General features: G+C 43.7%; 1 long non-coding RNA gene across 1 annotated transcript in view; it reads left to right on the top strand.

The window, feature by feature from the left end:
- Window positions 1–6,005: 6,005 nt before the first annotated feature.
- The window catches only part of LOC140846761 (uncharacterized), a 32,235-nt gene continuing 14,140 nt past the window's right edge, over window positions 6,006–24,100 (top strand). Inside the window, exons 1-2 of the long non-coding RNA XR_012126156.1 lie at window positions 6,006–6,038; window positions 17,054–17,200. This is a non-coding gene — a long non-coding RNA (uncharacterized lncRNA). The remainder of the gene's footprint in view (window positions 6,039–17,053; window positions 17,201–24,100) is intronic.

Here is a 24,100-nt window from a genome sequence, read left to right as displayed (position 1 = left end):
CAAAAATATGATGTTTTGCAAATTTTGCGCTCAAATTATCAGGACTTAATGGGGAAAATAGAGTGAGGATAAGGGGAGGCCACTCACACTGGTGTAACTTTGTGACCAGATAATTACCCAAAAGTGTAATTAGTGCCCTGGGAGATCACAGCCCACTCAGGCAGGCAGTTCAGTATGGCTAGAGTCTATCACAGAGGATATGACAAGATACAGACAAAATACAGTGGAAATGCAGGCAATTCCTTAATGAGCAAAGGGCTGGCAGGTAGACAGAGGTAGAGGTCTAAGCCAGTGGCGCTGCTTTGAAGGCATGCACAGAGGGGAGGGCAGCATGCCAGGAGGAAGGGCATCGGGGCTGGGGAGCTCCTCTCCAGCAGGGTGTCCCTGGTATAAGACTCACTTTAATTCTCTGGTAGTGGAGCTGATGGAGGCCCTGCTGTTCGAGCAGGTACAGGCCGAGGGCTCTATCCTTCACGGCTGGAGGTTCTGTTTCCATTCCTGCTTTTCCAGTTCCTCTCGCCTCGGAAAAAGTTACATACAAACAAGATTATTTCCACATTGTATGACATAATTCCTCTGTTTCCCCATTGTGTTTGAGCTAATTGGTGTTGAAGAAATGCCTTGTATAGTAGAACAGACTTTTAGTGGCTTAGAATTTTGTAAAGAATGAATCAGACCCTAGACTGTTAGGTCCATGGGAATTCTAGTAGCCATTCAACAAGTCCCATTTTATAAACAAGGAAACAACTAGAGAAATTACATGCTTTGTGCAAGGCCCTATAGTAATTCAGTATTTACAAATTAAAAAGAATTAAGCCATAATACTAGGGGTACTTTGTAAATTTATCTTAGGTGAAAGAAACAAAATACAATTTTAAGAAATCTTATAATTAAATTAGTTCATTTCAACAGCAATTAATAATTGCTACTATATCAAATACAAATACTCTGCTTTTATAGGTGGCTTTATGAAGTATTAAAGCAAAAATCACCCTGGAAAAAGTTTAACAGGCAAGGAAGACTGTTTTTAAGACTATTGCAATAGGGGAGAGACACTGAAACTGAGAGGAGCTGGACCACCCAGGGACAGAGGGCTGCTTTTAAGAGTTCCGTGTTTTATAATCAGCCTCACTCAGAGAAAGAGTAAACTCTCTTGTCTTCATAACAGGTGGCTCCTGACCTTCCACACAGACGTGGGGTAGGGGTGCTACCTTCCTCCATGCTTCACCTTGTTTCAAAGGGTGGTTTCCAGGTCTTTGAGAAAGTCAGTTTTGGGCTGTAAAACTGGCAAGAAGCTTTGAAAAAGGATTTACAATGAAAACTTTTCTAGAGTAAATGATGTAAAATAAGCAAAGGGGGGCCAGGAACCTAGACTCAGGGGAAGCCTGCCTGAAGCTCTGTGATGCCGGAGGCACCACGGCCGTCTGAGAGGTCGGTACTTACAACGCTTTCTATGGCCCAGTGTCATCGGACCCTTCTCGGAACTGTGATATATTCTCGTTGTCTAATTGTTCTAGCTCCCTCTTCTTCAATGTTAAGTCTAATAGGACATGTATTTATTGTTATGTTAAAGGGACTTGATAGTCTCCCACTTTGCTGTCAGGGAAGAAAATTGATGTAAGCCTTTGTCAGGACAATTTACGCATATGCATCAAGGGCTTGAAAAATCTTCCTATTTTCAACTCTCAGCCCTTTTAAGGTCACTTTAAGCAATAGTCCTAAAGGAATAACCAGAGATGTCCTCAAATATATGCACATGAGTATAATGATTATGGTATTTGTTGTAATAGTGAAAACCTGGAAATAGCCCATGGGTCCAGAAGTAGGAGATAGCTAAAATTTTTAAAAAGCAAAAAAATTAAATTCACATTCATATTATTATGGAACTATTTTCAGCTATAAAAAATGAATGTGGAAAAGCACCTAAGAGCAAGCTAATACACTTTAAGTAAAAAAAGAACAGCGTTTCTCCAGTCTTGTTAAATATTGACATATAAATATATAATCTATGATGACAATATATGGTAATTTATAATAGAATTTTCTTATTCTTCCTTCAAGTTTCCATTCTCGCGGTTAACTTCCTCTTCAAATGTGGCGTCTACAGAACGCCAAGGTCCTCCTCCTGGTGCCCTTCACTCCACTCCACTAAAATGTGGAGGGTACTCTGATTTCTCCTAGGCGTCGTCAACACTGCAGTTGCGTGGAGCAGACCGCTCGTGCGGAATGTCTGAGGGCAGTGGAGAAGGTTCTGGCAACCAAGCTGTCAAATCAAATGGTAACATCCCTCCTCCCAGAGTCCCTGACCCGTCGCAGATCCCCTTAAGGGAGATCTTTAGAGATGAGGATGGATGGAAGCCTCTGTCTGCAGCGCGCAAACCCAGCTCCTTATCGCTTGTCTGCTTGTGACGTGGGTGAACTGTTCAGAGAGCTGTGACGGAGACGATGCTGTGACGATGCTCAGCTGCCACTGAGGGTTTGTTGTATTCCACAACCCTTAGGCTCTAGAATGCTTACCTCATTTATTTTGCTTCTCATATTGATTCCTTTCTTATGACACTGTACAAGGCTGCATATAGAAATAAAATGGATTTTTGTCTGCGTGTTAATGAAGGTTTTTAATAAGCTTAAGAATCAAGGAAATATTTGAGCTGTTCTGGCCGGGCAAAGACCTTCTAGTGATTTCACACTTATTGACCAAGATGTTGCTCAGTTTTCTGGCTGCATTCTGGAGAATGGCACAAATCAGAGGACGGCACCAATCAGAGGATGAAATTCACTGCCAAGTTCTGAGGAATTTGAGAAAGGAAAATGCAAATAACCATCACCCTAAGAAGTTGAACAAAGCTGTCCTTTGTTGATTGGTGGTTGCTTGTATTGATCTTCCCCTCCTACTCCCACTCCTCTGTCTCAGCAGACACCTGGCTATATTGAAATAATGGGTGAGAACTAGTGTTAATTAATTACCTCCTAGAATCCTGTGGATAATTTACTTCTCAGGGGACCTCTCAGATGGGCGGTATCAAAGCTCCTTTGGCTGCACATCAAGGGAATTCTCTTCTGGTAGGAACGTTACAGCCATTACAAGACATTCTCTTCCTCAGAAGCAGGTTCAGACTTTGTCTTTCGGGGTCATTCTGATAATATGTGTGGCAGCCCGTCTCTGAAGCGTGCTTAGTCGTGCTCATCTCTAACGTACACACATGTACACACACAGCCTGTAATTCCTCACATTCTCCTACAAAGATCTCTTTCTGAGCTTTGATTTTAGGTGTTTGGGAAAGGCTCTCATTTGTGCCAGCTGGCCCTCAGTATCCCCAGTTACCCTAAAGACTAGAGACACATTCTTGTGTGCACGGAAGGGTTAACCCAGTGGGTCTGGGTGGCCCAAGGCCTGCCTATTCCTCATAAAGGTTTGGCACTTGCCAGTCTCTTGAGACGACCTCTAAGCTTTTGGAATAACCTGCCTGATCAGAGTGTCATTGCTTAGACACTGGGAGCCCTGGGCCACACCAGGTAGTCTCTGCTGACGACGTGTTACATGGGGGCCTCGAGCCAGGTGGTCCCGGCTTGACCTTTGCAGTAGCCATACCCGTATGACTCACCCCCCTTAGGAACCACAGATGCTGCAGTGAGCTTCCCTGGTGGGCAAGGGGTACTGTCCCAGCCTGTTACTGGGTCTGCATGACCCCACGGTGGGGGACAACCAGAGCCTGTGCCTGGTCTTCCCTGGACCCGCCTGTGTGCATTTTCCTGCTGAAGATCTTGGTCTGTGTTCTTCGCTGTCATACACTGACCACGAGTATACTAGCTTTGCTGAGGCTGTAGGTCCTTCCGGCGAGTCACGAACCTGAGGATGGTTTTGGGGATCTCTGAACACAGATTGCGATATATATATTTGGGATAAAATGTATCCTTCAAGGTTTCTTTTCAAAGCTAGTTATTTCACTACAAAAAGTATAAAATGGTAAGCCCTTGTTACTACAGTGTGAACTTCCCTACTGTGGTTAGATGAAGGACAACGTCCACTTACTCATTTATCAGATATTTATTGAGCACCTGCTGTATGCCAGGATATGTGCTAGGAGCTGAGGACATTGCAAAGAGCAAGATACAAAACATTCCAGCCCTCCTGGAGATTAGGAAAGAAGTAAGTAAGTAAGTAAGTAAGTAAGTAAGTAAGGCCCTTATGGTCGTGTTAAACGGTGCAGGTGAAATTAGTGAGATGATCCGGAGAACACATGGGAGGTTCACTTTGAGTCAGAAAACTTCTCTGGGAAGACATTTCCCCCACCGGCAGAGGCGGAATGATGCGGACTGTGTAAAGGCGCTGGGGGCCGTCCGCAGCAGAGGCCCTGGTGGGTCCTCAGCGGAGACGGGAGGCTGGTGAGGCCGGCAGGTGCTGACAGGGGAGACGAGGGAGGGAGACGAGCCTAGAGAGGGGCAGGAACCCGAGCAGGGGCGCCTGTAGGCACAAGTAAGAAGCTTATGGTTTATTTTAAGAGCAATGGGGAGGCATCTAAGAAATGTGGGTAGTTTTCTGTTTCCACAGTTGTTCCTGATTTTTTTAGATCCCATCATCCAGTTATAAAATATACATCATCTCATCCTCCTGGGAGGGTTCTGGCACCGTACCCAGGACCGGGGAGGGGGCACTGAGGTGCAGCCAGTCCCCTGTCCACCCTGGCACCCGCTGGGGCATGTCCTGCCGCCCGTCCTTGGTCGGGACTCAGGCAGCGGCTGCTTTTGCTGCCCTCCCAGCCTTCGGGACTCTCTAGATGCCAACTCTCAGGCTCTTTTTGCCCTTCTCGGGGACACAGGGCATATTTTGTGGCTTTCCTGTGACCTGGGGCTGAGGGAAACTTGCAGAGGTCTCCCCTGTCCCTGGGGTTTAGATCTGGGCAGTGGGACATGCGGCCTCTTCTCCCTCCTCCCTGCTGGACCAGGCCTGGCCCAGGAAACCGGGCTTGCACAGCCTTCCCGGGTCCTGCGCTCCTGAGAAGGGACACAGGGTCCTTTATTGTTCTCAGGTTCTCCAAACGTGCCCAGACTTGTGGGCTTAGCTGGGCCTGGACTTAGCTCAGGGGGCGGCCGAGGCCTGAGGCTGCCTCTCAAGGTTCTAATTCTCCCCACAAGAGAATCTTTATCTTGTCCACGGCTGACAGTACATTTTTTCATCTGTTTACAGTATAAATTTCATGCCCTCAAACCTTTGCAACTCAAAACGTCCTTTTGTTTTTTAAAATAAACACCTCTGCCAACAGCTTCAAAAGCCCTTTTCCCTTGCTGTCATTCTTTCCCTGAGGCAATAAGCATAAAATGTCCTGGCAGCTGCCAGAGCTGGGCTATTACAGGAAATATGGAAGAAGCCACTTTGGTGTGTCTAAAATAATGGCTAGTTATTAATGTCAAGATACTCTCTAAACATTTCACAGCTATTTACTTCACGTACAAAATAATTCTGTGACGGAAGGAGGCTCAACGCACTTACTTTGTAGATGACGAAACAGAGGCCAAGAAAGTGAAGTGACTTGCTGGTGGTCTCACAGCTGGGAAAGGGACAGATCTTGGAATTCAAACCCACGAAGTGACAGATCTGATTACATGGTGAAATTATTTTTCCTGCTGAGAGAGGAGCAAGCGTAAAGCAGATGGGCCACCAAAGAGACCCTTACGGGAGGCAGGTAGAAAGTGCGGGCTGGGCGCACGCATGGGCATGTTGAGGTCTGGCTTGGTGGAGATGAAAACATTAGCTCACAATTTGATGTGGACCAACTCTGACTTTTAATGACAACCAGTACATATATACATATTTGACAGCTAAATATATACATATTTGACAGCAGTATTTCCAGAATCTCTAGCCTGGCTTTAGTATATCTGCATATCAATAGGTGTTCCCAAGGGGTGGAGAGTTTTAGTGCATCTACATATCAGTAGGTAATTACAACGGCGTGAGAGGGTTTATCTGGACTGGAGAGGTGGGGTGGAGCCCTCTTCTGCGGCGGCGGCTCAAGAGAGAGGTGGGACGACTGCTTGTAAGAAATAAACGGGTTTCTTAACTTTATTTCTCCCTTTGACTAATTTTGGTTTCAAAGGTATTTTGCCCAAGGATTTTCCCCCTGGAGATACAATAGGAGGGCATAATTTTAAAAAAGGCCCCAATTTGGTCAAATTATTAGCAAATGTAGGTAGGGTGTTTCTGTTCATAAAATTCAGGATACTTAGAATGTTAAAATGTTTCTGTCAAACTTTTTTTCCTTTGTGTTGCTGTGGCACTGATTCGATTTTTCTTTGCTGTCACGCAGGAAATGGTTATGTAGTTGGTGGTTGGGAAATATTACGTGGATGTTCCAAAGAGCTTAAATGAATATAAGTGTACTTAGCAACAGTTAAAATAAGAGCTCCATACATAATGGGTAGGGAAGGGAGTTTATTCCATGCGGTATGACCCACCTACCTGGGGTCCTTATTGGGAGAGATGAGGAATTTTACTTCTTGCTTATGGCATTTTTCTCCTGATATTTTATTACTTGTAGTGAAAATGTTGGAGTGATGTATCTCTCCTGCTGTAAGTTAAAAATGCTTTTTCTCTGGGACAGTCAGAATTGAAGTAAAGGGTTATTGTTTCATCTGCTGCTCTGTGTAGAAAGTTTTTCTTGTTGGTCAGGATTACTTTTGTAACTAATACTTTTATCCTTTAGAAACAAGTTCCCTCTCTGAAGCTGGACTGCCTGTTTGGTCAGCTGTTACAGCCAAGAGCAGCACACATGGGTCTGGAAAAGACTCTAATAGTTGAGAGTGTTCAGATAAATTCATGTGGGACTGTGTGCTTTCATTACTTAGTCGAGAATATGAATTTTTCTCCACAACCATGTGAATACTGCTAGTTTTTGCATTGCTTGAGAGAATGACAGTCATCTTTGTTAGCTTTCTCATTTGAAGAAAACAAATTTTCAGCCAAGTTTTCATGAAAGAGATTATTCCCCTTACTCCAGGGAGCCCTTTAAGATCTGTTGTAGATCAGAAAGTTGAACCAGGCGACAAAGACGCCTTCAGAGCCTTAATTTGCTTGTTGAGATTCTGCCAACCTTATTCTTTTTCCCTCACTCTTGAGATTCTTTTATTTTCCTTTGTTTTGAGCAGCCACAACAGGAATTTCATCTGTTCTGATCTTCCCTCTCAGTGTCAGATCTTTTCCTTTGATCAGTGTGTTAATTTATAATGAAAGTCGTCCAGCATGACTGCATCTGGTACGTGAAGCCTGGTGGCGGCTTCACAAGGCACGGTCTCTGGCGCTTCCAAGTTTACTGAGGCTGAGCATGTGGTGAACTTGCTGGAGTCCCACCTAAGCTGGGACCCACAACTTCACTTTACTTCATAAGTTTCTGAATGCCTAATTTTCCAACTTCCTCAAATAACCAACATTATTTGAAATGCTCTAATTTCTTCATTTAAGTATAAGGACCTAGGGGCTGAGTTGTATTTTCAAGTCATTATTTATGCAAAACTTCCCATAGGAAAAGCTTTCAATTTGTTTTTTAATACTCTATTTTATTTTTTCTGTTTTAAACTTGATTTCTAACAATTTAAAAATCTGGGAACTACTTAGGTAACGTAAAAAAAAAGAAAGTTGTCCCAAATCACATGAAGCGTAATTGCTCTTGATTAAAGAGCTGACCTATTTATTTTCCTACTGTATATTTGTGAGTGTGCATGACATCTGTGTATTTACACATGCACGTGCATAACTTCTACATTATCTAACCATAGTTTCAGATTGGTATTTGTAGGTAACTTCTAAAGTCGATCTAGTTTTAAACTTACAATTTGCAATATGAGCACAAAGAAGAGCAGATTCAACAATCGGTTACTTTTTCTCCATTTGTGAACAGTTTTATAACTTGATCTGTTACATAGAAAAATAACACATTTTCTGGCATTTACCACATACAATCGTATTGTGTCGTTCTAATGATAACGCGGCTGACGTTGGTCACAGCGATGATGATGGTCCTGTGTGCAAGGGACCAGGCATGCGTATCGCCTGGCTCGATCCTCAGGTATCTCTAGAAGGCATGCATTGTTACTACCATCTAGAAAGTGTATTAATACCTCTAAGAGGTGTTACATTATGCTAAAAGACCAAAAATCAGAGCACAAAGAAGTGAGACAACACAAAACTGGCAGCTGAAGAGGGAGGAGCTGGTTAGAGGAACCCGTGCCCCACAGCAGAGGCGCTGAAGGCAGCCCAGGGTTCCCCGCACACCCAAACAGGATGGCGCATCACCTGTAGCAAGAAGCCCGTGCATCAACAATGCCAGGTGGCCTGGCTTGAAGTCCCACAGTGTGACTCGATGGCCCGGGGTATAGCTGCTGGGCACAGGGATTTCCTCCACTCCAGGGAGCCCAGGATGAGGGCTGAGTACCCTGCGTGGTGCACAGGTCCCTCCTGAGCCATCTGACGGTCGTCGCGCTGTGGCTGCCTTGACCTACTTAACTGCCTGTGTGTCTTGCTACCCAAACTGTATCAGGTCAGGGCAGGTGAGACTTCTTCCCAGGCACCCTGAGCCCGGGCCGGCCACAATGCTGGGGCCACAGCCAGATGCCCCTCCCAGCCAATTGGTAATTAGGTTAATCAAGTCCACATGATCAATTATATTATGATATCTTCCATCTCATTTTATAAGTTTACTATGAATTATCTAATTCCATGGTTTGGGCCATAAAGTGTTTCTCTCTCCTTTTTAACCAGAGAAATAAAGCAATGATAAATATCTTTCACATAAAAGATCTGCTGGTTATCTGCTTTGAGTAAATTTCTTGAACTGGAATGGTTGCCTCAAAGATAATGTGTATTTTAAATTTTTTCCTATAGTGCCAAATCATAGCCCAGAAATATTTCAGCAGCATTTCCTACAGATATAATAATATTGTCTCCTCCTTCCTGGTATTTACACCCCAATATATCAGATAACCTTTCCTTGTCTTACTGAACTGGTCATAAAATCCAGAACAATGTTATTGGCATATTTATCTAAGCGAAGATCCATTTTTAATGGAAATTTTGTTTTCAAGTGATTTATTGCCTGTCCAGACAGCAAGCCTTGTTAAACTGAATTTACTTGCTCTCCTATTTAGTCTCCTCGAAGGTTCAGAACGTAGACTAATCTATGGAGTTGTTAAAGTCAGTGTTTTATAAAGCAAAGACAAGAATATCTTCTCTCCATGAAACCAGAGCTACATGTAGCGGTGTTTGTTTACTCTGTATTCTGTCCTTACAGATTCTCAGAAGTGGCTGCTGTCACACGCTTCATTTATTTTCTTGTAATGGAATAAGTGAAGATCATTAGGAATAAGGAAGTTTTGCTCACATTTAATTTTCAGGTTTCTTCAGGTTCTGGGGCCATCCTCTGCCAGCCATTCTGTTCCTGTTGCATGATATTTTCATCCATTTCATTCATTCCTCTCCAGGAAGCTAGGCTGTAACTGCAGTTCGCATAAGATTTCTCTGCCTGGGTCGTTGCTCAGGATTCATTTGAATTTGAGTCTTTATCAGGGCCTTGCCAGGGAGTTCTTTTTCTCTCCACAATGCTCTGCAGAACGCCTGCCCCCGATCGCGCCCCGCCGTCTGAGAGGCCCCGCGGCTCTGCTTGTCTGCTTGTTTCTCTGCCTTTACCGGCCGCTGGCCTTTAGCGTTTGCACCTCCTGTGGCCAGTGGCTGACACGAGAAGGTCAGAGCCCTAATGTGGCTGAAATGTTTGGTGGGGTGTCAACCCGAGAGGGTACTGATGAGTCCCTGTGATGGGAGATGGCCCTCAGAATGCTTCTCCGTTTTTAGTATTTATCTGGACACAAAAATTTAAAGTTTTGACCTTTTGAGAAGTAAAATAGAATTGAATAAGCAGTACCTTATTTAATGTCACTGTATGTTGTGTCTCATCACACTGTGATGTCAGAATTTCCTTCCTCTCGGACACTTAGGGACCCAAGAGAAGGCTGATGTTACCTGAGGGGGGCCACCAGGACTTCCACGGGCTGCTGGGGCTGCAGGCACGGCTCCTGCGCAGCAGAGGGGGCTCCACGGTTTACATTACAGCTGCTCCGGCCTCTGCACCGGTGTGATGTCCTGCAGAGCCTCCGAAGGGGGCATTAGGCAGGTCCCCTCGGGGTCCTGCACATGGGCTGTGGGAATCTAGTCTGGCTGTGCCAGTGCCCTTTGTAGTCATGCCTTAAAAAACCCCTCATGTTGTTTCCTATTTCATTTCAAGCATTCATGTTCTGTTGATCAGGTCAAGAGGTTTTTTGTTTTAGTTTTTCCCTTTTCTTTGTCTTTTTTCTGTAATCGTAGACTTTGGTGAAATGCTTGTTGATGTTGCTTGGTTTGGGTAAAGCCAGGCCGGAAGACTTGGCATGTCGCGCTGTCTCACGGGCTCGCCGGGCTGACTGGTCAGAGCTGGACCTGCCACTCCTACCAGGACCCCTTCCTGGGTTCTGGGCTCCATATCATCTGCCTTAGTTTGAAGGCCTGGAAGAAAGCTAATGGGCAGCAGGGCACATGTCTTCAGCTTACTCGTGTGTGCCCTTCCCAAGGCACGGGTCTAGGTTCTCCTGTAAGGTGTTGCTTATTAGCTAGGCTGCAGCTGGCGTGCAGTGCACAGTGCGGACGTTCCTGAAGGGCCCGTGGCGGATGGCTCCCTTCTGCCCCCTAGCTACTCACGCATATTACTTTTCTAAATGTTAGGATACTGCTGTTTTTTTTTTTTTTTTTTTTTTTTTACCCCCAATCAGGACATGAGCCTTAAGTTGCAGATATATGATCATTCAGTAATTCAGAATTTATATTTGGGCAAACCACATTAATTTCGTGATCTGTAACATGGCAATTTTAGCATTCTAGCCCTGCCTTCCTCTCAATCTCCAGAGAGTAAATTCCTGTCTCAAATTTCCTTCTGTTGCTGTTTCACAAGTTGTAATCTGCATATTCTGACTTTCACATCACTTGGAGCTTCACTTTCTGTGGAAATGTGATCTGAATTGTCAGGGCAGCAGCGATAGCTGGATTGTTCTGCTGTCGTCAGACTGAAGCTGCGGGTCCCCGCTCCTCCGTGGAGGGGTCCTCACTGCTGCCCAGCGGTGTCCACTTCAGTTCACCCCATTGTGCATTTTTTAAAATGTGAATTTAATTGTAATTTCCTTTCTCGTATTAATTTCTGTTGTCCCTAAGGCTATTTTGGCTGCAAATAAGTGCAATTTACTCAAAGCAGTTTAAACAAAAGAGCAGAAGTTATCATTACAAACTGATATTTCATGGGCGCCTCAGACAGGAAGTGTATTAGGTTTCAGGAAGGAAAAAAACAGGCCATCCTCTTCCTTTCCTCTCAGTTGAAGTCCCATCTCTGTGCACGTATTTCATTCATTTCTCTCTGCAGACCAGTATTCTGTGTGGCCACTACACCAGCTCTGGCTAAGATGTCTTCAGCCATAGTGTCTGTGTCCCCATCCCACCCTCAGCTGACTGGTCTGACTGGTCTGACAGGTTCAGGAGGCATTCGTGTCCAGCTGCTCTGGCCTGAGAGGTCTACACCGGACAGAGAGAGTGCGTAGTAATAGGAACCCCAGGGCAACATTTAGAATGGGGTTCACGGTGTGGTAAACATCCAGAAAGTAATCTACTGCATTTTTCATTGGATAGAAGCATAGAAACCATGAGACAGCACGAAACATCATCTCTCAGAGAGTGACAATTTTATCCATATTGCTATGCAGGCTGCACTTGGTTTCAAGGATAATTTCAAACATTTAATGCAAAATAGCATTACTATTTCATTTTTATTCCCTAGTGTCTGCATAATACCCACATATGTGCAGCCTTAGTTCAGTGTTCAAGCTGGTTTTTAAGCTCACCCCATCTAGCTTAGTGTTTCTTAGTTTCTTTATGTCACATCATGTTTTCTCAGCTGGACTCCACCGGCCAGCAGCCTTAGGAGCGAAGCGCACAGGCGCTGTCACTCCTCAAGCCCGTCTGTGGCACCTCTCAGCTCCCCCTTCTGTGCGTGTGTGTGAGGTTGACAGTGTGTTGGCAGTGCTCATGAAATCTCTAGATATAGGGCTAGAAATCTGGTTGTTTCTCCTTGTTATTTTCCTGCGATTCTTCACATTGAATTGGGCTACAGTGCTGAACTTCACACCAAACTGCTCCACTGTCCCTCATGCCCCCAGAATTGTCACCTTGACCAATGATTTCATAGGCCCTGGAAGCGTGTGACACTAACTCTCTCCCTTTTACAAAATTTTAATCAACTCTATTGAGGCACAATTTACATACAATAAAATGCACATATTTTAAGGGTGAAAGAGTCAGGTGGGAGCGAAAGTCTTCAGTAATGAAGAGTGATGGCAGAGAGGCGCGTAGATTAAAACAGCAGAGAGAAGCGGGCAGTTATTGCTGGAAGAAATTGGTATCCACGGATCTGCAGCTTTGAGGAACAGCAGAGAAACGGCCTGGGGGCGGTGACGGGGGGTCAGGGAGAGCGGCTCACCCGCTTGCAGGCATTGTGGTGAATGGAAGGTTAGACAGGAAGTGGCCTTGCCTCTCGCACTGGGTAGGAAAATGGGAGTATGAACGAGGCGTGACTGCTTATGAAACAGTCCTACTTCCATGTACACTTAGGTATTTTAACTTCCTAAGTTAATCTTTATGAAAGTAAAACCTGTCGATGTTTTACAAAGTCAAAAACATTGTAAGACTTATTTTATAACAGAAATAGTCATCCACTTTCCCACCCCTTCTAATTCTGAGATTGTGTCACCAAAGGCAAGAGTCTCTTCTGCTTTTATCTTCGTATTTTGGAGTAACAGCCTCTACTGCTGTTTCATAATCATGTTGCACTTCTGGATAGCTTTGCTGACTTTTTGTACGAATGTCCTCTCACACAAACTCTTCCTTCCTCCATCCTCCTGAAACGGTTGTATCAAAGTTTCTGGGTGAATATGCAGTGCATCTACTATGATGGCCAATAAGCATTATTACTCAGCTGGTTAAAGTATGCTTTGTATATAAATTTCTTATTCTTTGTGGTGCAATTCTCTGAAGTTCATTTTTGCACCATTTAAAGTTGTATTTTTAATACATCTCTTGGTAATCCACCTATAAACTCCCCACCCACAACTTCTCCAATGTAACTGTAAATATTCCAATACATTCAAAGCCATATACAATACATGAGTTCTATTCTTTTCCTGAAAGGGTCCGTCCTGGAGCCCCTTCTCTCCATACTGCAGTGAGAACAGCAGTCGCATGGCTGTTCTCCTAGAATTGTTCCCTTTGCTTCCGTTCTCTGTGGGATTCCCCGTTTGCTCCATTTCCTCTTCTTGGTTTACTGACGGCCTGTGCTGGCACTCCCATCATCTAGTAGCTCATTAAAAAATGATATAATAGAGCAAAGTTTTGAGAACTTGTATATTTGAAAATGTCTTTGTCTTTCCCTCAAAATTAACTGATAATCTGGCTGGGTATAGAACACTGGGTTGAGAATCATTGAGCTGAAGGATTTTGAAGGCTTTATTATTTTAAGCTTCCATGGTTGATACTGAGAAGTGAGGTGATGTGTGAATTCTTAGCCTTTGTATTTAAAATTTTTTCTTCATAGCCTTCTAATTTTCTCTGGGGTTCTCAAACTTTTGATGCTGTTACTTAGTGAAGACAGTATTTATTCATCTATTTTGCCTGGCATTTGGTGGTCTCTTATATTTCACATCTAGAAAAATTGTTTGTGTTTTTTATTTGAGAATTTTTACCCTACAAATGATATTTTCCCAGACTGAATTCCTTTTAATTTGATACTGAATATTGTAGATTGCCACAAATATTCTCATTTCTTCTCTTATGTTCATTCTCACATCTTTAAAAAAACTTTTTGAGACATTTTAACAACTTCACTGAATTGAAATTATTTATGTAATCATATTTTTGATATCTAAGAATTCTTATATTCTGGAATGCTTCTTTTTAGATAGCATCACCTTTAAGTAGATACGGTATGCAGTAGATTAATCATACTGGATTTGAAATATTACTAGTTCATAGATGCAGTATATATAATTATCTGTGTGCATATGTGTTTATATAGATTATAAATTATATGCATAATATTACAAATTATATATTTCATGTTTTTTTAAATCTCAGCATAGTCTCTCTTGTCTCTGGTTATTTGTTTTGGTATCTGCATTTAATTATATAATCTTTTTGCAACTGTCAGGTGATTCTTAGCCGTCTTTTTATATTTCAAAGTGAAACCCTGTAAAATTCAGACTGTAACTCTCGCTGAGTTTACATACTTGTTGAGTCTGGATCTCACCGATCAGTCAGGGATTGCAGTAAGGGGTCCACAGTAATCAATATCTGTGGGCGTTGTCTCTTGTCCTAAGAGCATATACTCAACTTCAACCCTGGAGATGTAAGCCAGGGGTCTGGGAGCCTCAGTGGGTCTTACTCATCATATGTGATCTTCTGCTCACATTCCCAGTTTTGGGTTCCAGCACCTCCCCTTGGCTCTGCCTAGTGTGTTGAGTCAAGAGGCGCAGTTGATCCCTAGAGAGTCAGTGGACAAGCCTCCCCAGGTGGAGAACAACTGCTTGGCTCTGCCCAAGTGATCCAGGGGCCAGCTGCCCCCTGTGACGATCTGCAGCCACTCCCTCCATTCGGAGACGGCACAGCATTCCCGCTTCCAGGGAGAGCTCTAATTCTTGTACCCCTGCACCTCCAAATCTGGAAACTTCCCAGGATCCTGAGATGTGCATTTTCTGATTTCTTGGCTTCCACACCCATGAACTCCTAAGTAGCATCTTTCTCTGCTTCTCTGTTCTGTGTAGTTAGCTCTCCTGCTTCTAAAATTTTGTTAAATCTCTTGTAATCTGAGATATACTCTTCTCTTTCTCATTGTCTTTATATATTAGTATCTTATTTATTCCTTTATTATAATTGTAGTAGAGTTTTAAGAAGGGTTGGTGATAAATGCATATATTTAATCTGTAGTGTTCCATTGGAAAAGCTCATATCCACATTAAAGACCTCAATTTTACTGAAAAGAGAGAGCCTTTTATTTTTAGCATCTATGTGAAATGGATTAGAGGTAGTACTCAAGTACTTCATGTTCTGAGAATGATAGGTGTAGTTCACTCTGCCAAGGATCAGATATATTCCTATTAAGTCCTACAGTTTCAAGGAGAAACCTTAGAAGCAAAGGCTTTCTTTGGTAATGGAAAACTATATATTGTTGTTAACCAAAATACTAGGACTTTCTCCACAATGCTGACTGAATCAATTCTTTCAACGCCTTTGGCTTGAAATGCTGCCGGTGGGAAAAGGGATATAGTACAAGCACTAGAGTACTGATTTCAGATGAATTTATAGAGAGAAAGAATTATTCCTAACTAAACCTAAACTTTCAGACTGCATTTAAAATTTGCATTATTTTGTGGTTTCCCCTTTTTTTGATTTGTTTGACCTTTAGAAAAATTCATGCACACTAATATTGAAGTAAACTTTCATAGAACTGTGCAAATAACTATTATTTTTGTATTAACAACTGCAAGGACCTTCCAGGGCTGTGCTAGATACTACTCTGTGGTAGCTTTCCAGAAAAATCCAAATATATTGACTTTTATTTGATGATTGAAATTTTACATTATTTTTCCTTCTAAAGCAAATTTTTGTAAGTAATGCTTTTATGGTGCTTTTTAATGCTGGATTTCCTTGATACTAAAATGTAGTTCATAATATGAGCCATCTCAGATATATTTTTTCACATTTATTTAACAAAAGAATGAAGAGAAACACTCCATTAAATGTTTATATTAGTGGGTTAAGATACTTCAACATTTCATAAATATTCAACTGTAAAAATTATTCTAGAGTCAGTGAAATATGATAATTTATGTATATATTAACTACCTTTGTATATATAATAAGTTCTGGAATCAAACAATAAAACAATATTTTAAGCATAAATAAGCAAGTGGTTAAGTGTTATGAAATCTGTAAATGTTTTCTATAACTAAATAACAGAATTTATTATATGTTGTTTTCTATTAAGACTTGGGGTTGCTACCTACTGTTTTATTCTCTATGTTACTGACAGCATAGGCTTTAGGACGAATGGACAGACAGGAGAATTCCAGGCTACAGACGTCCTCGTTGCTCAGGTGGAAATAGTGGTACTTCCCAAGCAACGGTTAGGAGGGTTAAATAAGGCAGTCTATGCTTAGGGTTCTGTGCTGCATGTAGTAAGTGCTAGTGTGTGTGTGTGTGTGTGTGTGTGTGTGTGTGTGCGCGCGCGTGTGCGCATGCACACCATGCGCTGCATTCATTATCAGTAGTACTGCTGTTACGATGTCTAGCCAACCTGTACAATAGGCATTCTGCCTGCAGCCCCATCTGTGACGGGTCCAGGCTTTGAGAGGGGAGATGGGCTGTGGGCTCGGGCATGGCAGGTGGTGAATTCAGGCTTCATGGCTCACAGATCTGTGTTCTTGTGTGAGTTTTTTTAATTCTCTGGGCTGCAACTTTTATTCTGTAAAATGGTTCTTATAATAATGATCATCCAGGTTATAATAATGACTGTAAAATGCTTCCAAGGGATGCAAAACTCTTACTGCATGGCAGACAACCTGCCGGTATTCAGCGATGCTGTCCCCTCCCTGTCATTCCCTCACTCCTTTCTCTCCACCACTGCCTCTTGTCACGTCCCGACTGGACCGACTTCCTTTTCTTGCTTCTTTCCCTTCCCTTCCCTTCCCTTCTTTCCTTCCTTCCTTTTTTTTTTTTTTTTTACCAGTAGTAGCCTTATGCCCTCGCACCATTTTATTTGTATGGTGACTCCTTCACAGGAGATTGTTATGTTTTACCAATAACAACCACTGTTCTATTCTAATATTATAGTCCTGATTGTTATATTTGCTATTAAATTTTATTATGCAGTTTGGGCTTCTACCTGAAGAGAATAAGCACTAATAGCTATCTCAACTTGTGTTTTCCTGATCTTTATAGATGCAGAATTGGAGTGCAACTTTAAGGATTAATTTCTACTCTGATGGTCCCATTCATTTTTCATGATTTTGGGAATCATTCAGGACAGCCACCTCACTTGCCCCCAGATGGGACATCTTTTGCTGTTACACTGCTGACAACCTTCCAGTGAGTGACACGCCTTAGTATGCTTTTTACCTTGTCTAAGTGCCTGGAATTCTAGAGAACCTTCAAATGGATTTTATTTTTGCATCTCTCCTTTAATAACAAACTCTCTTTGAAAAAGGGTAACCTGGTAGAGAAAGTTCAGGAAAATAAGGTATAATTGATTGACTCTTGGATTGGTATAATTTGTCAATAGATTTAAGCTGGATAATTTTAAAATTCATTTTTCATTCATTTTTTTGTTTTTGTATATTTATTCCCTGGGAATAATGAGCTTTCTCTGTGTGCAGCACATGTAACTGATAGTATGCAGGCAGAATACCTCTATGTTTTACTTTGTATTTTAAGAGATTCCTCTAAGTTTTTTATTACATGCAGGGTTGGATCCTAGTTTTGTCTTGCCTGAAGATTATATCATTGTTGGAGATGCTCTTTAATAAAAAGAATTCAAAATATAAAATATGAAGTTAGGTATAAATGTGAACATTTACATGGAATAAGAAAAAAACAACAATTCAAAATTTTTAAAGGCCTAAATATTCTATAAATATTCAAAAATCTAGAAAATAACCTACAATCATATATTTATTAACTGCCTCACAAAGCTCTGTAATAATAGCCCTGCATATTTAGTTGAATGCTCTTTGATTACCTCAGTATAGGAAAATGATTTTATATTTCTCTATACAGACTACAGAAAGACAATTTAACTTTTTCCTACTGTGACTGACTAAAATTTGTTTTTTATCAGTGATAGTTGCAGTGCAGTCAGCATGAGACTTCACAATGAGCTGCACTCAACCATCTGTAGGCCTGTTCTTGGGCTGTGTAACATAAATACAGGAATTCTAATAAATTCTATTTTGAGAGATTCCTATAAAACATTATGGTGTACTGATGATTACACATGCCACATTACTGAGAATATTCCTGAAGGAACAGAACTTCCATTCTGATCGAAATCAAGTCTGTCCCAACAATCTGCGTATTTGATAATTAGAAGAATTCTCCGCATCCTAGATTCCTGCTCCTTATATTTCGAACCTTATTTCTTCTCTATGCTCACAAATATCCTGTGCTGGGAACCACAGGGCATGTTGATACGCGTATGATCTCTGGACACACAGTTTCATTTCAGTGATGACCGAGCCAGCAACACCTCTACTGTACATGGAAAAACCTGTGAGACATGCATACATCAGACCCAAGGAAATATACCCTCAACTCTGCTTTCCCTTAGCCAGATTCTAAAATGCCCACAGGTATTCCATTGCTACCCAATTCTGGGAGTTTCATGTTGTAGGGGAAGTCAGTGTGCAAAGGGACTGCAGCCTAACCAATTGGTGTTAAAATATCTAAATTCTGAAAAGTTTTGAAAACCAGTGATGAGCTGAATAGGTTGCAAGGGAACTGCCAGGGGCCTTGTGAAGGCTTCAGCTAAGTGAGGCTTCATGAGCTTCTCAGTCAACCTGCCTCTGAATGCAGGAACTTCTGAGTGAGGTTTGCCCCAGAAGGACCTGCTTTTTCCAGGCAGATACACCACACTGGATTTTGTGTCTGATTATGTTTTCCTATTCAGATTTTTCTCCAGAGGTACTGAGATTATGGCTCTCAAACTGTTCCCTGCTTCTTAGATCACCAATTCCATGTGGACCGTTAAAAAATGAATGACTCGCAGGATTGTAGACAGTTGGAAGGAAGCAAAGAGGGCATCCTGAGCCCAGAGAGGGGAGGCCGGGTTCGAACCGCTGCTGGGAAGGGCGTGTCAGAGCCCGGAGGCTCCCGGAGGGCGCGCACGGGCTGCCTGACCACGGGGCTGCGACAGGCCAGCAGCTGTCCGGAATCTCGCTGCCAGCCTTCCAGGCACAAGCTGCAGGGCCAGAGGCAGCAGGAAGTGGGGCCGGGACATTGCCCCCTCCCCACCACCCTCCACCCAAACACGCTCACGCTTATTTATATATAATGAGCTTCTCAGTAAAATTTTGTTTGGGAAAAAAGTGAATAGAGTGTGTTGCTACAAAATACTCTTGAGAACAGCTGCCACTGACAGAATTGGGCAAGGCTGGAGGAAAGATATGATAGATTTCTGCCCAAGAGCAGAATTCCCTTTGGGCTCTGGCTGTGTCCTGCCGGCCCGAGTATCATGTCCATTCTGGGTGCGGACGCTGACTAACCAGCACCTCCGTGAGCTAGTCATCCTCAGTCTCCAGGGCCAGTTCACGTTCACAGCAGGTCAGGGCTCAGCCTCACCCAGCGAGTGGCTGCGGAACCCACTGCCTGCCCCCACCCGGGGCTCAGAGAGGCTGTGCGCCTCATCTTGGAGGGCATCCTGAAAGGCATCATTTTTTTCTGGAAGCTTTTTTAAGCAGGCATAACATGGATTTTATTCTGTTTATCTTTGGAGTTGGAATCATCACTAAAATTTTTAACTATTTAAAAGATGCAAATGCATAGGAGAAGTCAGGTCTTACTTAATGCTGTTTCCTTCCACTGGTGCCCGTATCTCCCTTGTCCCTCGTGGAGGGCACTGCTTGGTTTCTGTTTGGCCAGAAGCCCTTGCCCATCTTCCGGAGACGGCAGCTCTCTCTCCTTTGGGGAAATGCGCCCCCTTACTCCGTGGGTTCTGGAGAGGAGCGTGTGGGTGCCAGCCTCCTGGACGGGCCGAGGGTGAATCCCAGGGTCCAGCCGGCTACTCAGATTTCTCATGGGATTTACGTTTTCTATAGCAGAGAAGTTTCTCTTTCCCATGGGCTTTGCCAAACTGAGATGAGGTGAGCGCATGTGATTAGTGAGCAGCCCGTTCTTAGCTTGCTCAGATTTGCTCTGTTTTTTGTCTGTATGGTAGGAGGGATGGTGTACATGTTCTTATGGTAAGAATCTTGGGGTGGCAAGGAGTCTATTTCCTTGGCAGAATGACTGACTCTACCTAGGAACTTGTTTCTGTAAAGCAGAGATTTCTGTTTCTGAGATTTTCTAAATTTTTGGAAAATAGAGATTTCTGTAAAGGAGAGGTTTCTGTTTCTGTAAAATAGAGATTTCTATTTCTGAGTCTTTCCCTTTCAAAACACTGTCATCTTCTTGCTTCAGAAAAACTTTGGAATGGAAAGTAAAGTTTTATGATAGGCTGCTGCTCCGCTGCTCTGGGATACAGAAGCAAGTGGCATCTAATGGCTCTTATCTCATGACTCCCTCCTGTGTGTGGCGTCCCGATCAAGTGCACACTTCCTGCTGCGCACGCAGTGCCCGTGACCTGCGGCCCGCCGCTCGTGTGAGCTCAGAGGAGGCGCTGCGCTCGCCCTGCGCTTGTATCCCTTGTCCCCCGGCTCATATCAGGCCCTTTCATGTCCTGTGAGTTAGCTTCTACCTTTCAAACTCCTTTGTGCCCCATGAAAAGTAGAATGGGAAAGACACACTGCAAATAAGGACCCCACCGAAGTCACCTGCTGTCCTGGTGAGCCGAGAGCTGGAGAGAGGCCATCACTTTGGTCCTGTCACTCAACTTGTCTGTGTCCTTCTATTCATCTTTAAAAAGCGATTGTGAATAGGCATCATTTTAGCAGAGTGTCTCATCAATAATAAAAATGAAACTAAGCTTTGGGCTTTCTTTATTCTAGAGACACAGTTGAAGTGTGTCATTCCATTGCTTGCTTCTCTGGTGCTGTGAGAGCAGGAGATGCTGTGGCAGCCAGTGGGCTCCAGGGCTCCAGCAGGCTCTTCCCTTCCGGCATTGCTGCCCCCTGGCACCCAAGATCCCTTTCCCACCCATCAGGCAAAGGCGTTCTGGAAGCTGGAGGTAAAATGCACAGTTAATCATGTGTCATGTCTAAGCATTTTAGTTGTAAATGTGATGTTGGAATCTAAATCTGAGATGCCTTGAAATGACACACGATTTAGAAATAAAAGTTTGTAACATTTCTTTCTTGCTGGGTCAGATTCCCCAGGAAAATGTTTATGGTTTGAACTAAGTGTAGTGCTCCCCAGACAGTTATGTTTATAGTTCAACAAATAATTTAGCTCCTGAAAAGTCAGAGCAGTAACAGGTGTTCACAGATATATCTGGAAGAAATGACAATGTTTAATAGTGCTTAACATTGTGTCTGGTGAATTTTCCTATGCAGATATTTACAAAAATTTACTTACATGAAAAGAAACACATTCAGCAACCCAAGTATCAACTATAGGTGAAGGGAAAGCCATCTCCTCACAGAGTTAGGGATTCTCACAAATGACATAATCAGAGGATAAATTAATAAATCTTACTGTCATTGCCCAAATGCTAGAATGAGGTGGTTGTTATTGAAAACCTAACTGTGATGTATATTCTGAAGGAATTCACATATACTGCAGTGAAAGACCCTGAAAAAAGCCCTAAATACTTCAGAAATGTCAGAACCCCCAAGGTTATGCTGGGTTTGCACTAATGAGTAGCTGCAGATACCACTGAGGGATATTCTTACCATCAGAGGTTGCTCACGGGACAGCCACTACAGGCCTACAATCACCATGACATTCACATACACTGTGATCAAAATGTATAATTTTCCTAGCTCCCTGGACAAACAATGCTTTGCACTATTTCAGCATCATGTAATGAAACCTTCGTGAGTGTGCAGCATGAAGGAAAAAGGAACGAATGCCACGAATGTTTTAGCTCAAGCTGAGGAGATTTTGAGCTGGGAGACAGAGCAGTGTTAAAGCTCTCTTTCTTTAGGAAGTAAAGGTGTTTTTCTTGTCTAAATGTATCTTAGGGCAAATTAGGTTTGATGTTTGCATCTGGAAGAGGCAAATGATGAAACCAAAGAAGAATTTCTATCTAGTCCGTTAACCACGTTAATAAAAACACCTCTCCTGAGGTAACCTATCTGGCACCTTCACGGGTCATTGAGAGTACGTGAGAGGCTTAGCCACGTGTGACCTTGAGGTCCTTTCGTTTAGAACCTTCCTAGGGAGGAAATGTAAGCTTCCTTCCCAAGGGCTCCAAATCTTACTTTGGAAACCTAGGCAGGTTTTCACTTGCCTTGTGAGACTTGCCACCCCACTCCTGTTTTAGGACAAAGCCATTTGCCTTGTCTGTCCCAGCTAGCATTCTGAACCTCTTTGCCATGTTGGGGTGGTGGCGGTGAGGGTGGGATGCGCCTCCGTTTCCCTGAGTCAGGGCTGAGTGCCTCCGCTCCTGTCTCCCATCAGCTCTTCCTGCAGGATCAGAGCCCCCAGGTCCTCAATGCTTATTGTAGGAATTAGTCTGGAGACTTGACCTAGGTTTTCTTTTCAATATACAAGCATGTGTATTATCTTAAATGGGCCTCTAAATGGAGAGAGGGCTCATGGCTAAGTGGGTAAGAAGGGGCTCCACTTGTTTGTCTGTTGCCTACTTGTGTGTATAAACTTAGAGACAGTTGGACCGTCTCCTCCTCAGAAGGGCTGTGGCACTTTGTTCTAAGGGAACATGATTTGATTATTAATTTCTCATTATCACTACACTATTTATTTTCCACCTGCTGTAATGTTGGTTTAGACATTGGATCTAAAATGAATTCAAGCTTCCAGGATAAATGGGGACATGAGAGCAAGTTTCTAACCGTGTCCTACAAACTCACTAAAAATCACCAGAAAAAAGGCTGACATCTCCACCAGTCCTGAGCGCGAGTATGCCCGCTCTTCTCCTCCCCGGGTGAGGCATCCCCCCAGTGTGGTATGGCCAAGGGCTGGGGGCGTGTGCAGCAGGCCCCGTCCCACTTCCCCTCCTTGGGGGGCCATATAACATCGTGTGATTATCTGACAGAGCCTGTGGATGACTGACCTGAAGGCCTAAGAGCTTGGCAGTCATAGCACGCCGGAGGTGGGCGTGCTCTGCCCAGGATTCTCCTTTTCCAGCACTGCTTGGCAGAGGAGGGGATGGGAGAGGCAGACTATAGGCCTTTTTCCTGGCTTTATGTGGTTTATGTTCTGAAAGTTTTGGTAGGTAGGTTCCAACCTGGAGGGGAGCCCTCCCTGTGGGAGGGGAGGTCTGAAGGGAAGGGGGGCGGGGATGGCTGACCTTACATCATTTCAGTAAAGACAGCTCCAGTGGGGTCACAGAGGGCACCGGAGACCGGCTGCGAGGTGGGGTCTGAGTGGGGTCTGAGCTGCTGCTAGGTGACAGAAAATGCTCAGGCATAGGCCTTCAGGCCCACACGCAGCTAAGCGGGAGACACAAGTTGTGCTACGTTCACACGACAGAACACAGCACAGTGATGGGAAACACATACTGCACGGAGGAATCTGGGCCATTCATCCTGAGTCAGACCCAGAAGAGCAACGCCGCAGGGTTCCACCTCTTCAGGGCTCAAACACAAGCAAAAGCCTTGCGTCTGGTAGACATGAGAACGGGCGTTGACTCCGAGCAGGGTAATGCCAGGCCGACAGCAGGAGGGAGGTGTTGGGGCTTCCATATTTTGATTCGTGTAATGGGTATAAGGACTGTTTACTTTGTTGCAGTGCAATGAGTTGAGGTCCACCCTTATAGTTTATGTGCTTTATTATATTCATATTTTATATCATACTTTGAAAACATTGCAAATCCCACTTTGAAGCAAGGAGAAGAACGGAAAGTACTTCAAGGAAAAGTGGAGCTATCTACAGCCGCCTAAAGGCTTGTGCTGAGACGGGGACGTGATGAGGAAGCAAGGAGCTCCCGGGCCACCCGCCTCGGCCTGGCCCCTTCCCCCCCCACCGCCCCGCTGCCTGCACCCGTTAGTGCCTTGCCCGGAGTCCAGCTCTTCTCCTGCCGCTTGTGCTTGCTTGCGGTCACCACCTTCCCACATCCTTTCACATAGAGAACACCTTCTGACACTCCAGGCCCCTCCTTCCCTACGAAGGCCCTGAGATGTGGCCCCCAGGGACGACCGCCCTTGGGAAGGTGCC

This window comes from Manis javanica, chromosome 16 (genome assembly GCF_040802235.1).
Source record: "Manis javanica isolate MJ-LG chromosome 16, MJ_LKY, whole genome shotgun sequence".
NCBI lineage: Eukaryota > Metazoa > Chordata > Mammalia > Pholidota > Manidae > Manis > Manis javanica.
The sequence above is the reverse complement of the archived record's forward strand: the minus strand, read 5'-3'. Positions and strand labels throughout refer to the sequence as shown.